General features: G+C 40.2%; 1 pseudogene; it reads left to right on the forward strand.

Annotated features, from left to right (window-relative positions):
* The first annotated feature begins 231 nt into the window (after positions 1-231).
* Positions 232-16,847, forward strand: LOC129785149 (aprataxin and PNK-like factor; annotated as a pseudogene).
* Positions 16,848-18,839: the final 1,992 nt, after the last annotated feature.

The following is an 18,839-nucleotide window of genomic DNA, read 5'->3' on the forward strand; positions in this document are numbered from 1 at the left end:
TAGAGTTCTTTACACTTCCATCATCTAACCTTTTGTTCGTGTAACACATCTGCTGGCTAACGATGAGCCCCAAGCTAATATGTGCCCACGGGGCTGGTTTTAATCTCTATCAAGGTCCTTTCCAGCCTGGGCTCTACTATGATTCTCTCACTTTGAAAACAGGAATGATGAGGCAGAGTTTGACCTTAAAGCTTTTAGTTCTGAAGAATGTACATTTTCAGGTCCTTCAAAATGGAACCTTGTTCCACAGAATGCTCTGGATTTCCTCTTGAGAATACCATGAGAAACATGGCAGGGAATGGCAAGACTGGAACAAAAACCCCTGGAAGTTCTGTGGGAAGAAAAGCTAGGCAGCAGCATAGTAAATTGTCTAAAAGAGTAGGTCAGATCTCCAGTAAAGGAAATAGAATTGAGGAAACAGTAAACAAAGAGCAGATGACTGGTTCTGCAAGCCAACAGGCTCACTGGGCAGGACTTCCTGATCTTTTGGTGCCCAGGAAAGGACTCTTGAGCCTGATGCAAATCTGGATTACAAGACAGATTTCTGATTCAACCAGAAGTGCAGATACTTCAGAAAGCTCCAAACAGAACAAGCGTAAGAGGACACCTTGCGTGTATGGAACAGGCTGTTACAGGTGAAGCAAAAATAAACCCAGCTTAAGCTAGCTTGTTATTAAGAAGTACTGTATTAGCTACCAAAAACAGTAAAGTCGTTACAAGCTTTGATTTGAAAGAAATCTTTTGGTAAATGGGGACTGATGAGAAACCAATGGCATAGCAAGAATTTTAAAAGTATAAAAGGAGGAGCTAGGATGTCTTGCTAACTTTCAATATAACCTAAACAAGGGATGATGTACTTCAGCAGATTAAACGATGCAGAGTTCTAGGAAATAAGAAACAAAGGTCCACTTTAAAAAGGAAAGAAATAAACCCCCCTGTGTGTACAGTACATGTACCGGCAGGGAGAAGAGATGTAAATGATTGAAATGCCCAACATAGACCCTGTAGGCTTATTTTATTTGCAGCTGAAACTTTTATGAAAGATGAAGTTATTGTATGCTTTGTGATCTGACTATTTAAAATGCTTATTATTTGTTATCCCTAAACAATGGAGAATTACTTCTGTTGTAACTTGGCCAATCTGCACCATTTTTTTTTTATTTTTTTTTTTTTAAGCATTCAGTCCCCTCTTAAAACCAGAACAAGTCACACTTATAAACTCCCTGTGAACCCTTATCTGGTCAGTGTCTTTGGCGATACTTCAATTGAGGGATGATTTTTATTTTTTTTTCTGCTACTCATATCCTCTCAATTCACAATCTGTCATACAAATGTTTTGTGCGATACAAATGTACCAGCAAGATCCCAAAAACCCCAGTGCTGAGTGCCTGGTCTCCTGCTAGTTCTTTCTGCCCAGAAAAGATCTGTAATGCCATGTGTTAATATATTGAAGAGAAGATAGGCGTCTAGAGGTGTTCCTGAGGGTAGCAAGTGACCAGTGACCTGAGAACTGCCTTTAGGAGAAGATTTTGAGCACTACATAAATCTATGTACATTGTAACCACAAAAGATAAGGCTAATCCAGGAAACAGGAGGTCCTGTGATTTTTTTTTTTTTTTTTTTAAATATTATCACTATTACTACTTTTGTATTTTTTACCTCTTCCCCCAAGGGGCTTGAGTGACAGTAAAAGCTTAGGTTGTTCAGCAAACAAGCAAGCACAAGTAAATGGGTTCTTGTGTATGTTTGGTGTGCCTGTTGCTGCAGATAACTGTGTAAAGCTGTTGTGTTCATGAGCACATCAGGCTTCCAGTTTTCATGTAGCATTCCTTCGCATATCTCAGTTTTTGCCCTTCATGATTATGAGGAGGACATGGTTCATTAGGCAGCCAAGCTGATCCAGTAGTACAAATGCAGCCTTTAGTTTGCTCCAGCTACTTTTCATTTTGCTCAGACAAGTTTTCCCCTCTGTGGGGGTGAAGCTGATTCAGTGCTCTGACACGCTGAAGGATTCCTAATGTTTTGGAAGGCAAGTTTTAGTTACAGGTAACATGCAATAGGAGTCTGCATGTGCACGTTTCTTCTTGGGTCTTTATTCTAAAACATTTGGCAGCAGTACTTTTGGGAAGTGTTGCTCTGTAAGAAGAAAAGAATGCTCTGAAATAGCACATAACGAAATCTTATTTTGTTGGAGAAATTTGTAAATAGGAAGTATCAAAACCATCAGCTTTGATCTTCAGGAAATGTGATGAGACTAAACCTGCTTGTTTGCAAAGAAAGGTGCTTTATCGTCTGTCCTGTATGTGCTTTTAATGCAAGACCACCAAGTAGTCATTCTGCATCAATGAGATAGCTATGTTGCAGTAAAGCAAGCCATTGCAGTTACCCATATGCTTGACAGAAGTGTACATAAGTGTGATGTGAATGGACGCTTTGAAGGAACGCACTGATAGCGTATTCAGTTTTTGATTGTGTAGTGTTCTCCTTGAGCAAAACCTGTTTTTTAGAGTTGCTAAGGAAGAGGAGCTGCTTTGAGTGCTCTTTTGAGTACGATGAGTAGCTGGTTTTTGTCTCCTTCCATTAACCTTATGAAAGGTGTCTTCTAGCACAATGTGCTGTAGGAGTCAACGTCTTAAATGAGGACTGCTTTGGTAACCATAACATTTCCTTACAGTGTTCTTTCTAGGTGAGGTTTCATATAAAATGTAATTTTTCCAATAACTGAATGCCCTTCAGTTTTCTAATCCGTATTTTATAAACTCCTAGTAAGAGATACTTGTCTTCTGCATATGACAGGCACCTTTGGTGGGTGCGTGGTTGAACAGCACAAATGGAAAAGATGAAATGTTAGTTTAGTTGATTTTATTAGATGTCTCTAACACATAGCTGAAATGTTTAGGAAATAACTTTGTAACCCATAGCTCAGTTTCTTCATTTATGAATTTGAAAACACGCTTTTTGAAAGAGTCAAGCTTGATTCACACTTCTCTCTGCAGAGATTCTTCTTCTTATCCTCCGTCAGTGTGAGATTCTCTTCCTGTGGCAGTCTGAAGCTTTTTCCAAATCGAAAGAAACTGCTGTTACCACTAGGAGGCAAGTGCTCTGTCTGTGTTATATCTGACTATATTTGTTGTCAAGGAACTTACTCTTTGAATACTGTCTTGTGTTCATTTTCTTGTCTGCTGCTCGCTTTTCAGAAGTTAGAAGAATAGGGATTTAAAAACAAAAACAAATTCAAACCCAACCCCCATTTCGAGTTGCATAGTAGGGGTGTGGTACAGCTGAACTCTCATCTCTGAAACTGTAATTTCACAATTTTTGTCCACAATTCTATCCTTTGGCTAGTCTGTGGTACAGTTCTGTGCTGACTGGGTGTGTGTGAATCTTTCCTGTAACTGTCAAAGCAGGGCATGCTCAACCAGCCTTTGGATTTGTATGTGCATTCTTCTAAATACTGTGCTCTTTGTTTATGAAAAGAAGTATTTTTCATTTCACCTTCAGCTTGTAAATCTGGCAGCTACAGACTTGCATCTGTCTTTTTATGAGACCTGTTTTCTAGTAAGACTTAGAGTTTAGAACTTATAAACATCTTACACGCACTTGTGGCGTTAACTTCAGGCTTGAATACTATGGCTTTATAACTAGTGCTGGTGAGTCATTACGTTTTCCTTACCAGTTTCTTTAGTAGGCTGAGAAAATAAGCCCTTGAGATGACAGGGGTCTCCTGCATGTGATTAAGAAGAGCCAGGGATTCTGACCTTACCACTTAAATTTGTTTTAGAAAAAGCTTTTAAGATGCTTTTGGGAGCTGCATAGATGAAAACTGTCTTGAGTATTTCACTGAGCGATGCTCAGCTGCTGCTGGAGATGACTGCATTGATTCTGAAGAACTTTGTAAGTGTTACTTGCATAATTTTTATTTGCATAATTTTCTGCCACAAATTCAGAGCTTCTGTGTATGAGAAGGCAACTCTCCTAAAACTTTATTCTTAAAATAGGCTTTTAATTGGTTATTTTTTGTGCGAGTAAAGCTTAATGATTTTGTTTTGATCAAATTAATAACGTATTCCTGTGCAGCAAGGTTTTGTTGTAAAACTAACTTTGGAGTGCAGCTTCCAGCATGAAGGGTGCTGTGCTCTTACAACTCAGATCTCTTGTATTCAAAAAAACCCAAACAAACCCTCAAACAAACCAAACTCTTAATAAAAGGAAGAAGATTTTTGCAAGAAGGGATAATGTGTACTTAATATTAGCTGTGCATTTCTCTGCTTCTATTTATTTTGCTGGATATCGTTGCACAACATCTAGAAATGGAGTAAGTATAAATTATCCACATAAAGGTAAGAGAAGCTATGATGTTGTTACTAGTCCTGAGCATCTGAAATAGGACATGTTTAAGGTGCTTCACAGGTGATGAATAATTTGAGGAGCATCATCCACTGGCCCAAAGAATCCTGAGGCCCAGTGATAGGGTGCGTACCTCAAGACCCTTCCCTTTTTCTTGCTTCCTCCTATACAATTTTTTTTTTCTTTTTTCTCTCCTGCAATAAAGGCTCTTTGGTATTGGCCAAATAGCTTTTGAAGTAAATTCATGAAAGGAACTGGCTATCACCTAAAACAGAATAGGTTAGCTAACTGGCAGCTCTTAGGCCTTCTTTCCTTCATGACTATGATGCTGCATGTATCTTATTGTAGGAATAAGTATTAAAATGATTTCACAGAGCATTAGCTGCTTCTGTGTCCCTTTGAGAAGATGAATTGTGTTTCAAATGACTGAACTCAAATTCTGGCTAATATTGCTAGTACGTTAGCTCTGTGCATTTAGAAAACAAAGCAAGTAGCCTCTAAAATGACTTGGTTTCATCCCATTTATTTTTAAATGGCAAAAGAAGTAGGCAGCCAGCCTGAATGTGGCGTTAGAAGTGATGTTTTCTGAGAACTTGTAGAATAAAAGACTGGTAAATGCAGCCTTGCAATGATATCTAGTGAAACGGTATTTACTTACCCTACAGTCTGCAGAAATCAACAGAAAAGACCAGAACCAGAACAAGGCGTCTGTCACCTGTGTAAATAGGACTAAGGGACACTGGATCTCTGATAAGTAGCTCCTGGAAGAGTTTATCTGTAGCTTGCTTGCTGAGTTTCCCGAGTGAAAGATACCAAGCAGATGGAGATGTAAAAGTATTAATACTAAATATCTAATCTGTTTTTGGTGCCTGAAAGGAGGCCTGAATGGTTAGTGGGGCTCACGGTGCTTAAGTAATCATTTTGCAAAAGCTATAACAAATGCTTTTTCTCTTACGGTGTTGGTTGAAATGCTGAAAATAATACTGACTGTTCCCTAGAAAGTTCATAAGAGCCTGTTGTGGTCAGTGAGGAAGCTGCTGTGTATGTCGCTAGCTGCATACGTGCTTCTGGCTTGGTGTTTCTAAATGCAGCTGTAACAAGTGCAAATGACAGCAGTAATCCCTCTGCAGTTTAAAGTTATCATTGCTCTTGCTTGAGGCAAGCAGTTCACTTTTACAGTTTGCACAAAGATGTTGATTATGTACACTGGGAATTAGTGGTAAATCACTGAAGTATTTTGTGTATATCTTTTGGAAAATCATTTATTAAAACATCTCACTTTTCTTGCTTTCAAATATGGTTGAAAAAAAGTGTCTCTAAAAGAAATCAGAGGGAAAAAGTAGATTTGCTTTTAGTACAGTATGTTCACTATGACATAATTTTTTGTAGTGTCTTTTGATCTGCCCCATGAATTTCTCCTGAAGTCATAATGTATTTTTCTGTGTTCTTTTTAACATCACTTCTTCACAAAGTGATGTTGTTTATAGCTGCCTTGTCTTGTACGGTGCTCTCATCACTAACATCGGTGTGGCTCAGCTACACACAGAGTTATGTCTTAGGGTACAACTTCATGTCATCGTTGTGATTTGGTATTTCAAATAAAATGCCACGGTAGCCAAGGCAAACCTGAGAGCATAATCAATGTAATGTCCAGGAGACTGCTCCATTGTTTTGCCAGTTGATGGGGTCAATAGATAGCACACAGAAACCAATACAGAAGATACCCTTGATGCACTGTTTGTTTCAAATTAATGCAGAAAACAAGGCAATATGCACATACAGAAGGATTAGCCTACGATACCCTGATTCAAACAATAAAACAGATAAGCAAGGCAATGCACCTAATCGTTACTATTCACAGCTAGCTGTAGTGGTTCAGAAAGATACATCACCCGTTGCCCTAACAGGTTGCCATCCTCCAGCTCCGCAGTCGCTGGGGAGCCCCTGTTGCACGAGGATCTGGAGAGCCTGTCCCGGCAGCTGGGAAGTCCTGCGCAGGGCATCTCCTGGTAGGTGAGGTCTGCAACGTCACTGCAAGAGGGTTCAGCTTTTATACTATTAATAAACAAGCTCACGTAATTCCAAACGTGGAAACATCTGGTTTCACTCTCCTGTCAGATGCCACCAAAGCCTGGCCAGGGGTTGGGAGGAACCGAGGGAGTTCCCTTTATCGACTGGATTTTAACCACCGGTTTCCAGACAAGGCCAAACAGCTGGATTCATGGCTTTGGCCGCCCGCCTCTAAGCAAGGAAGGATGCGCTGTCTCTTCTCTCATGATTGTAGTTTATCCAAGGTGCATCTTTTGCTAATGGCCATACATGGTTCACTAATGACCGTGCATATTTCGCTAATGATTGGATACTAAATACATATATTTAAGGTTGGGTTGGCGGGTTCTTCTGGAGGTCAGCTTCGGCTCAGGGCCTGCTGCTCAGGCCCCAGCACTTCATCCCTCTGGAATAATACGCTGGCATTTGAAGTGTTCAAGTGAGTAGTAACTTGCATACGGAACAGAAGTAATGATTGAGACATGCTGCCTGAAGCTCACAGGTGATCACCCGAGAGCGTGGGAAGGCTTCAGGACTGCAGTTGCTCGGCTGCCATGGGTTGGCCCTCGCAGCTTGAGCTCAGACTTTGCGAGAGGTTTGTGTAGCACTTGGTAACTCCAGAGGGAGTCATGACAGAGCAAGCCACGGAGCGAGATTCATGCTATGGGACTACATCAGTAGATTGTGTATGTGTTGGAGGCCTGAAACGTAAAGCTGATGATGGCAAATAGGAGAATTCATGTTTTAACCTCTTGCGGCCTCTGCTGAAACAAAACTTTTCTTCAATTATCCTGAAAGCAGGTCTTACATTCTGCACCAAGTTAAACGTTAAAAGCTTCTCTTTCTGTAACCGCTGAAAATGTCACTGATTCAGTAACACCTTTCTTACCTCCACTTCTCCTGTTTAAATGGAATAGTCAGTTCTTGATCTATATTTGTCTTTTGCAGGAAGAATCCCATTCACTTTCAGCAGTTTAGTCACCCTAATGACGATGACAATCATGAAACAGAGATCGTAACTCAGGATAACAATGATAACCGGCCTGAATGTCCGTATGGAACGGCTTGTTATAGGTAAGAAGCACTGTACAAAATGGCTTTTCTTGTTTTACAGGTTAAGAATGTTCTCCCCTGGAGTTGCAAATTGACAGTAGGATAGTGATGTTAAATCTTGACTGTGGCTTTCCAAATTTACTGGCGCCAGACTGCTACCTTTATGCCACCAAGGTCTGTGCAAAGTATTTGTGATTTCAGCTGGTGAACATGAAGCCTTGACTTTTGGAACCTGTTCAGTGGCCTAGAGATCAAAACTTTCTCATTTTTCAACCTGTAGTAAACTGTTCTTGTATAGAAACAATAATTTATTGTTACATGTTCTTCTTGATATGTAACTTTTAGTTCAGATTTTGACAAAATATTTGTTAAGATTTTGTACAAAACCTCTATTTTAGTCAGTATTTGATTTGTTAGAAAGCATAATTTAGGTACCAGCAAGAAAATCCGGTTTATGGCTGACTGCTGTTTCTTTTAGCAGCTGTTGATTTTCTTCAAAAGATCCTTTTGTTCCATTTGTTTCTCAATATCTAGGTTTTACACTTGTATTTAGCAGAGTGTAAGGACTGCTTTGTAATTGATGCAATGGACAAAAGGATATATTTTGAGACAACAGCCCTTCTGTGGGGGCATATTGAAACTAACAGCCGCTGTTAAAGATTGTGCTTGAGCAGAAACATTTTCTCTCTCTCTCCCTGGAAGCGTGATGATCCTAAAGAGCGTGTTCTTTATAAAGTGTAACAAAATGGGAGTAACTTTTAAGGAAAAGCCATCTTATGTTCAACTAATGCAGAAGAAGTGTTTCTTTTCTCAAAAACCATCTGTGAGATGAATTTCTCATCTCAGGATGCGAAATCTAGGTTTATACCGCTCCTGAAATTGCCAACATACTTTTCAGGAGTACAATGGACACTGTCCAAAACGAAAACTGTCTCTCCTTGCAGATAAGTCAACTCCTGTGCTGTATTAGTTGATCATTTCTTAAACAGCGTTTCATTCTTTTTGGGGTAGAAGAAAGGAGGCACCCACAAAGCAATGATAATTCTTTCCACAAAGCAACAGGTGTCATTTGAAGGATTTGGATGTTATTTTTGTTGTCTTTATCTGTTGGCTACTACTGGAATACATAATTGAGTTATCTAAATGTTGTGCCTTGAGTTGGGATCAAATGCTCTGATGCTACCAACACTTGCAAAACACTGGATTAAGCAACTGTTCTGTTTCAGTACGGTATTTAATAGAAAGCTGTACTTGCATGTTTTTATTCAGATAACTATCCCTTCTAATGCACATGAAATGCACTTTGGGATAGCAGTAGCTATAAAACTGTAAATCAGCTTCAAGTATGTGAATGTGTAACAAGTTATTTGATGTAAAAATAAGATTTTCTTACTGAAGAGTATTCTGTTTTTGAAGAATAAGAAAACATAAGCAACTAGTTTTACAAGGCAGTCTTCACAGCAAGGGTATTTTGTAAAATATCAAAAAAATTCTGCAGTTATAGAAATTAATCTTGTGTTTCAAGCAATGTCAAATGGTATGTCATTCTTAAATAGTGGGCTTTAATTGTTGATTCTTTTTCAGAAGGAGAAATTAGGACAACTGAACCAGTTTTCTTCCAAAGTTAGAATTTTTTTTAATTTTAATTTTCTGCACAGAAGTAAATTGAGCTGAAACAATTTTAACGTGCCGCTCTAATACACTAACACAACAGATCAGCACGGTGTAAGTGGGACCAAGTTAAAACATTAGAACAGCATTGGATAACTGCTTTAGGGGGTGGGATAAATCAGTGTGTTCATGACCTGGATCGCAGCCTGAATGAGGGGAGCATTTATTGCAGATCAAAGAGTAAGTTGACTTTAAATTTTTAATTTTCATTGCATTGATGCTGTTTTTTAATAGAAGACATACACACTTGTATATTGAACTTCCCAGATTGCAGCAGCATATTGCAGAAATGAGTAAACTATCTTAACAGTCCTTCTTTGGCCTTTCCCTGTGATACTTTGAGACAGGCAATTCTTTTCAATTTCTTTAATTTTCCCAAACTATTTGATTTTTAGCCTTATGTTGCAGAATATGGAAGTTACGGCTGGGTATCTCAGACTTGTGATGCACTGTGTGTGCATTGCACTTTGTGCACCAGAGGTTATGTTCTGGTTTTGGTTTTAGTGAGAGTAAATAATTGGATCAGTTCTTATTATGCTGAACAAATGCATCTCATCTTACAAGTTTGGAAACTATCTCATCTCTTGGTTTTGATCAGCTGTCTTTTTTATTTTTTTTTAAAAGGCTGAAACAAAAGGAACTCTTATGGAACCCTTTTTTTCTTCCACCCTACATTACGTAAGCTGAGACACTGCAGTAAGGCACTGGTCACAGAATTTTATTTTAAAAAGAAGTGAAAATTATTCACAAAATACAGAGGAGTTCTGGGAACTTGTTAGGTTCTTGTTAGGTGTGGAACAAGGTGGCAAATCAAGCTTTTACTGTTTTCTTTGCAGGAAGAATCCACAGCATAAACTAGAATACAAGCACAGTGCACCTCCAGGTAAGCCAAGTTGTTCAGTATAGCTCAAAGTGGGGGGAAAAAACCCCCAAACCCAGTAATGGATGCCAACACCTTGGAATAAAATGCTTTAAGTGAGAAAGTAACATTGCATTTGCAGCTTGCTCTGTATTGCCCTGTACCCTTGCTCTTCTTGAGCATGCGGTGTTGCCGTTGTCTGTGATAAGGAAGGTAAGGCTGCTTGGCCGCTGCACACTTACATTCACTTTTTCAAATGTTTTTCAACTGAAACAAGATGGTCTGGGTCAGACACCGCTGACATAGTTTGTATGCTTTATATCTTAGGATTTGACAAAAATGCCAGGTGGCAAGTGGCTGTTTTCATGAGTTTAACAGGTTTTATTGAAAACTAAGCACGGTATAGCATGGTCTTACCAGATCTCTCTATTCTGCTTCCTCCATTTGGAGCTGGAGTATTACAGTGAAAACAGGGAATATACTGAAGTATTTCTCAACATTTCAAATGGATACTGCAGTAAATTTTTTCTGTAGCTTTTTTTCCCATCCCCACAGCAAAATGTGTATATCCCTATAGCATGTATGTTCTGTTGAGGCTTGGAGGGAATACAATTAAAACTGAATCTGAGATTCTATTCTAAAAATCTTTTTGTATTCCAGTAACTAGACTTGTTGAAAAACACAGGGGAATATACTGTTTATATTTTGTCTGTTCTTAGAGAATTCAAAGATGTACTTTGCATTCTTTTTGTGCTTTTTCTTAATTATTGGACTTGGAGGGTTTTTTTTCCCCAATTTAATTCCCAATGCAAAAAGACAATACTTTAGAGCAGAACAGTTAGGGAAATGTAATGATAATGCATTTTACTTCAAAAAATCAGGATTATGACATTACCCCTGCCCATGGCAGGAGGGGTGGAACTAGATGACCTTTAAGGTCCCTTCCAACCCAAACCATTCTATGATTCTATGGTTATTAAGGAGAAATTGCATTTATGGAAACAATGGCGTAAAATATTTAAATGCTTTGAAATACTGCAATTGTCTGCTGTAAAAACCCCAAACAGTACCGATGATGTTTGTCTACAGATGGCATGGTTCATAATTGTAAGAACAGTTCATCTGGGTAATCTTTCAAGAATCATTTAATACAAAAAAAAAGGTTTTTGGGGGCAGCAGAGTAGTTTTTATACTTGTAAATATAGCACAACCATTGCAGCATTTCTTTTAATAAGTCAGTCTTCTGTTGTAGCAACCTCTCCGAATAACCTTATTGCTAGGTTGTACTCTGTCCTGGCTAATAACATTTCTTTCTTTAGTACCTGAGAGAAGAACACGACAAAAACTTCAAAAAATGGTATGTTCTGATGTTATGAATGGGCCCATCAGCATGGGATGCAACTGATCTGCTTTGGGTTTTGGGGCATTTAGTGGTGCTGGAGATGCTTGATAATACTTACCTGAGAAGAAGGTAGTCATTATTTTAGTAAAACTCTGCTTCCTTTTTTGCAAGTAATAGTGCTGGAATTGAATTCCTGTGTGCTGAGCACACCTGTCCTTCCCTGGAAGCAGGCAGCGAAACAAACAAATGTTTTGAGAGACATGTGTGACCAAGTCAATTCTTCCTTCCTTGAACAGGGTTCATAATAGGATGAAAGGAGCCAATAGTTCATCCACAGCTAGTTAAGGTTACCCCATGAAGACTGATTGCTCTTGAAACATTGAGATACTCCTTCTGCATTGCATTGACCTCTAAATAAATGTCAAAAGATATCTGCGGATGTGGTGATGAGCTTTTCTTATATTTACTCTGAGGTATTGATGTTACAGGCTTGTTAGGACTGAAGTGTCGAAGAAGGGTAATGCCTTTCAGCTGGGGCAGTGTTCCCTGTGAACTATGTATGTATCCTTCGAACTTTAGTTTCTAGACATCAGTGAGGATTGTGTAGTATCACAGGCAAGCTGTAGTCTCTCTTGATAATGTAACCTGTAATACTGTGTATGAGTATCTCCTCCATTTACCAGTAGTACACCTAGCTTGCTTTGCTGCTGCCAATAATATTAACTTACATGTGGCAGGTGCATGGGCTCCAGTTTTAAATATCCTTTAGCTCTGTTTCAAGGCATCTCTTGTATCTCAGTTTGGCTTCCAAATGTGAAGCTTCCTGTTATTTCTAAAATAATTTAAAAGTGAGCGTTGAAGAGCAGTCTGAAAGCCTGATGATATGCCATCTTTACTTTCACTGGCCTGAACAAGGCATGAGGATGTGGAACTGCTGCATCTCGAGTGGAGGTGGGAACTGACTTGTCTTCTTTGAGATCACCAAGGTGTGGCTGGGCATTTCCTACAGAAATCTTCAAAACAGAGATCTGCCTTCTAGAGAAAGTAAAGTGCAAATAGCTGTAGTTTTCTAGACAAAGTGTTTTGGCCTCCATTCTGTCTGCGACCTACTTTCCACTCGGGAATGTCTTTCCCATCCCATTTCCTTATCATGTGTGTGTGTACTTCTGCTGTCACTGAATGCTTGATATGGGTGTATCTGTGCACTAGCATATTTTGAGGCATATTTGTTAGCTGTACGCTTTGCCACATCCCATGATGCAAGTATGAGCCCCATCTTGATCACCGCTCCCTTGCAGAAATGTGCATTAAAGAGTGGCAAGAGTTGTAAGCAGCGCTGTAAGTGCAGCGAGCGGTTAAGATTTTAATAATGAAGCAAGCTGGACTGTGTGCATATCTGAAGTTTAAAGCTAATCTTGAAGGTTTAAAATTGTAGCTGTGTCTTTCATAAGAGGACCTTCCTTACCAGAATGGTAGATCCTGTGTGTGCAGCTCATGGCAGGTGGTCAGCCAGGCATGGCTATGGATGGAAAAGTGCTTCTCTTGTAAATGTGTAAATCTTTGACATGGAAGTGAAATTCAATCTGTTAAATTCAACTCCTCATCCTAAGAACGAACCAGGGAAAAAATGATATTCCATGCACAGTGGGAAGAAGGGAATTCATTAATTAAAGTTCTGTTCATATTTAATGATTGTTTAAATTTCTTTTTTCCCCTCAATATCTTGTTGACTGGCTTGCTTCGTTCTCTTGAGGGGAAAGCTTGTAAAAGGTTGCACTCAGCAAGCTCACGTCTGAGGCGGTCGTACCGAGCCATGCAAGATCACACAGGCAAGGTTCCATTAGCCTTTATTTCGTGCTGTTTGGCACAACTGCACTGTTAAGCACAGCAGGATTAATTTCTGTTCAAGTGCACTGAAACTCCACCAGCCAAGAAAAGAAGGGTGCTATCTACATGACATTTGCCATGTTTAGTTTTTAACATTGATAGTCTAATTGCTGCGAGATGGATTACAAATTGCCAATAGAGAATGTGGTCTATGTTCTGAGAAACAGTCTAAGGCTAATTACTGGGGAAATAGCTGTAAGGGAGGAAGGGGAAAAAAAAAGAAAGGCTGGAATGTGTGTTGTCATTAAATTGTCACTAGTGAATGACTTCACTGCCTTGTTGCTACTTGGATGAATGACCTGCTGTGGCTATGGAGTCTGAGAGTTCTCCTGCACACTTCTGTGTATGTTTTCTAGCAAGCTGATCGGCTCACTTCCAAACATAACCCTTTGTAAAGGGGTGGTCAGCAAGCTTTTTCTCCCCGTGTGAAGGAGATACTTCCAGGGAATGTTTCAAGGTCATATTTATAAATATGGTACTAGGGGAAAGGCAGAACTGTGCTTAATGAGCAGCTTCAGGGGCTGTGGAGCTGAATTAAACTATAGCAGAAAGAGAGGAGTGGGAAGACATGGAAGGAAGTGCATCATTCACTGCTGAAATCTAAAAACACTGGTGGACGAAAACCAACATCGTATGTTCCTCATACATTTGTAGGAGAAATATGGAAGTAATCAGTATTTTTCCAGAATTCCTATTTCCGTTGTAAAATACCACCTGCAGTGCTGTGAAAGTGAAGAGCAGTTTTTCTTTGTTAATCCGGTCTTGGGTTTATTATTCTCACAGGCTTAGGCTGAGAAGAGAGATTTTGTTCTTAAGGTATTTAGAATCTTTGTTTCGACTTCTCCCTCCAGACATAATTCCTTCTGCACGACTATAGTCTGTGATTCTTAGAAAAAATTCTGCTGTTATGGGTAAACATGGGCATAATTACTTTCCTCTAAAGTCTGGTAAACAGTAAACTAGCAAGCATCATATGGGATGGGATTACAGCCAAAATTGACAGCTGACATTTTCAGGATTTTCTGCTAGGTGCTATATAGGTTGCTAGCCATAGGATATTTCTCAGTTGTAGTATTGGCTGTGTCACACATGGCTGACTTTATTCTAGGAAGTCATTGGGTGCCTCTGTAGCACAGTTCACCCATAAAATTGTGTACCTTTGAGGGAATTGACTGCTGCTGTAAGTGCTTTTGAAAACCTTGCTATAGAGTATAAAATGTTAATCAGACCATAAGATGATTCTGGAATAGTAACATTCCCACTAGCAGAAAAATGTAACTGACAGAGGATGTGATCTGACTACACCAGGTGCTGGTGTTCTTGCTTGTTCACCACACGCACAGCTTGAGTGTCTGGAGCTCTGACCTGAGGTTTCAAGAAGCTGCTAAGAAATACCTGAGGTTAATATAAACATGGATGATTTGGACTGGGTTGTGTAGCTGAGAAGACACATTTCTAGTTTCATATAAAAGATGATAAGAACTGCTCAACAGATAAATCATTATGAGATCATTGACAGGTTATCTCCAAATGAGGTAAGAATGCAGAAACTGGAGGCTGGGAAGAAAAGGAACAAATACAGCTTTACTCGGGGGTGTGACTTAAGGGCAGCATACCATGACTGGAATATTAACAGACTGTGGCTAGTTAGGAATTGTGGGCCTGTAAGAAAAAGGGAGGTAGCGTAGGCTGGTAGAGCAATGGTCGTGCACATCTGCCAAAGTCCCAAAGCAGTGGAAATAAACATGTTAAAGGTTCACAGCTACCGATAAGTAAAAGGAGAAGGCAATGCTGCTATGGCAGCAGCTTTGCATCGATGCTACCAAGTCAGGTAGATAAGGCTTCTTCAAAAATCAGGCTTGCCCTGTCTCTGGGAACTGGTTTATATATGTCAACATATTTGAGCAATTAAAAGACTACTGCAAGACAAGCTGCCTAAAAAAGTTTAGGAACATGCAGCGAGCAGCATCCATTTCTTGTGAATAGAGGTTTCCAAGTTTTGACTCCTGCCAATGTAGAGTATTGTGACATACTGGGAAGAGAGAAGGCAATTTAATCACAAAGTGTGAGCTGTGCAGAAGATGGATAGGCAGCAGATTGGACAGCAGCGCGATAGAATAGACTGAACTGGGAAAGGGGTAGGCTGCATCCAGCTCAGGAAAGAAGTGTTCAGCATTTGTTGTTTCCTTAACGTGTGTTCAGAAAGGAAGCACAGACTACACAGCACAGATCGAAGTTGAGAACGTAGGAGGTGAGTGATCTAGCAGATTGTCTTTGCTGACCTGAAGCTCAGGAAAGAAGTGAATGGGAATTCAAAGCCATGTCAGATTCCAAAGAGCAAGAGTATAAAGTAGCCCTAAGTAAATATGGATGGGTGAAGGCAGAAAATTTAGAGTCGGAATAGCTGTCTAGCAAGAGCTAGGGGCTAAAGGGCAAGAAAGATGCCTTGTTTAGGTATAGAAGTAGCAGGAAGATGACCAGGAAAATTGTGTATGCCACTCCTTCAGGAAAGGAGAGTTGTCAGAAGATGTTATCTGATACCGTTTTCTTCTGATATCAGAAGATGTTATCAGAAGAGGCCTGGCAACTGTTTTCCAAGTGCTGGAAGAAAAGCCACTAAGGAGAACTTTCTTAATTGATCAGACTGGTAAGCCCTGCAGTAGTGGTCAGAGAGGGATGGTACAGCTTTACATGAGAGTCTTGAAAGTCAAACACAAAATTGTCAGCATTGGATAGAGTGCTTTAGTTGAGCCTTTCTCCTGCTGAGGAGAGAGGCTAACTAGATGGCCCCTGCAAGGTCTCTTTCGTTCTGTATTTATTATTAATGAATATATGGCATTTTTGTCCCTACAGGAGAAAGGGCTGTGGAGAAAGATGCGGCGAATGAAGAGACGGGACGCAGCTTGATGCAAGCAAATGTCAATTTATTGTACAGAAGCACGAGGTTATATACACTTTCAGAAGCTGCGCGTTTTAAACAGATTGGTTCTTGAAGCTAAGCATTGCATCCTAGGCAATCCCTGATTGGTGGTTAACTGCCATCAATTAACAGCAAGGTGTTCCCTTTCCTTGGTGCCATCCTTGGCGCCATCCACCATCCGTCTCCCACTCCCCTGTGCTCTGTAAACACGTCTCATCATGTTAATTGTTGTCTAGACAAGCTTGAGCACATTCCCCTCAGCTAACCGATTGCCACGCATGGTCCTAGTTTCCAGCCCGCTCCTGCAGAAAGATGAACCACATGAGTATGACCTTAATGGCGGCTTTAGAGATGATGAGGAAGAGGTGTGCAAACCTACCGATGAAGACTCTGACTGGGAACCAAGTTCAGAAGACAAGGATAACAAAGATGTTGAAATGCTTTTGCAAGAAGCGTCTAGATTTGTTAGAACCAAAAAGTAGCCATAGGGGGACAGCATTACGAATGCCCAAGCTGGTTATGTTAAAACATGAATGTGTAAGGAGGGGAATTGCTTTGAAAGCTATTTTTTCCTCAGTGATGTAGGCACTGCAGGAGGATTTTAGTCAGCGAGGGGATTCAGCAGTGTCTGTCTTTTCCATATGGGTTTTTTGTCTTATTAAGTGGTGGAGCCAGAGAACTGAGCTCTGAAAGTTTTTTGTGTTTCCTGCCCCCCCCCCCCGCCCCCCATCTATTTCTTATGTTCTTATGCAACACCATTGGTATTTCATGGTTTGAAACACAGTTTTAAAGGTTGTTAATGCTTCATCTTCCTGTGCTTGAAATAAATGCTGGCATTAGGAAAGCCTTTTCTTTTGCTGAAGCACAGTATATACTGTGTTGGATGAAGGGGAGTTACACTGCCCACCTGCCATATCACAGATTAATTCTTGGCCATCACTGGGGAGTTTGTCTAAATTTTGTTAACGTTCTTTTGAGTTAGTGCAGTGCTACTGGCTTTCCTCTTTGGTGTCATTTCTTTGGTTCTCTTGATTAATACAGATTAAATACAGATTAATACAGTTAAATACAGAATGTGTAAATCACTTGAGAACAGTATATCAGTGTATCGAACCGCATACACACAGTGACTATGGTGTATTTGCTGTAATTACAGTAGGACCTCTTTCCATGCCTGTACCTCACTGGAATTACATTCAGTTTACAACAAAGCTTAAGTCTTGATGACTGTATTTTTGCACAATTAAACTTGTAACATACTGCGGGAAAAACGTTTGCCTGTGTCTCTGTGATTTCTAAAGACTGTTGAAGGATCTTGCCTTCTGTGTGTTTGCAGCACGCCTGAGCTTTCAAGAAAGTAAAAGTTTTAGTGTGTTTCAGGGCAGGTGACTGGAGCCATGTGAATTGTGTCCAAAAAGGTGCCAAATCTGGAAATTCTGCAGGGGAATTATTCTTGTGTGGCTCTGGCTCCCCTGGGAGCTGGAGACAGACATCCAAATACGCTCAAGCTTTTCAGCTGTGTGGCTCAGTGTGCTCTGCTTAAAATGAAATGGCTGTTGCTGCAAGCTGGCATTGGGTGCTTTTGGATGTGGGGACCATCTTCTGCCAATTGTGTGTCAGAAGCTTCTCTCAAAAATTGTAGATGTCAAAAATACAAACATTTATGATGGGGAACTCCTGCGAATTTGGAGAACATCAGCTTCTGTTGGCCAACGGCTTACTGTTTGCTCAAGTTATTCCATACAGAAAGAATCCATTTGGTGTTTTGTACAGTGATTTCTGTGACCATAACCTTCCTCAAGCTAAAGCATTCTGTATCACAGCATTAGTCTGTGAATGGCTATTTAAGCTGCTCACAGGAGCTACTAGCCTTTATTTTGAAAGCAGAAATAGCTTTTTATTGCTGGAGGCTCCCAGTCAGATCTGTAATCACAAAAGCACATTTGGAAGTAAATTTTGATGTTGCATGATAGATCAAGTTTTATTACTGATACATCGGGACTGAAAAACTTGGGTATGACCAAAGCAGCACACTGGGACAGTCAAAGCCGTTGTGAGCTGCTCTGTGCTGGTAGGTTGAAGTTCTCTCTGTTGAAGTGCATTTCCCTGTTCTTGTATTCTTTCCTTAAGAGCAGGATGCATTTTTATTCTTCTGGCAGGATGAATTGGTAACTCCAGGATACTGGAATACTGATTGAAACTACTCTGTTGGAGATACAGATGAGAGTACCCGGGCACTCAGGAGACCCTGAAAATTTTCAAGTTACCCAGAAAGGCAGAGGGTAACGTTTCACCACGTAGACTCTGCATCACCTTACCCTGTAATACATGCTTATTTGCTCTGAAAAAAAGCAACTGGTGAAATCTTTACCCCCCTGCCTCCTCCCCAGAAAATCCATTTTGAAATACTGTACTTCAAATGAAGTGAGTAGGAAGTGCTTCTCTCCAGCTGCCACCTGAGAGGGTACCCATCTGTTTTAATAATATGGCTAAGATGTGCAAGCCTCTGTTCCTTGTGTGACGGGGCGCAGACCGTAACTCCTCCCTCCTTTTATCTTGTGGTGCTACAGACTGCTCTCAAACTGCCCCCAAATTCTCCTTCCGTAACACCTCAAATGCATTTCCTTTGCTTCATTGAAAGCCTGGTCAACACGGAGTGCCCTCAACCCAGAGCATGGGGAGAAGTTAATTACTTTTTGATTTGTAGCATC

Source organism: Falco peregrinus, chromosome 9 (genome assembly GCF_023634155.1).
Source record: "Falco peregrinus isolate bFalPer1 chromosome 9, bFalPer1.pri, whole genome shotgun sequence".
In the NCBI taxonomy this organism is placed as follows: Eukaryota; Metazoa; Chordata; class Aves; order Falconiformes; family Falconidae; genus Falco; species Falco peregrinus.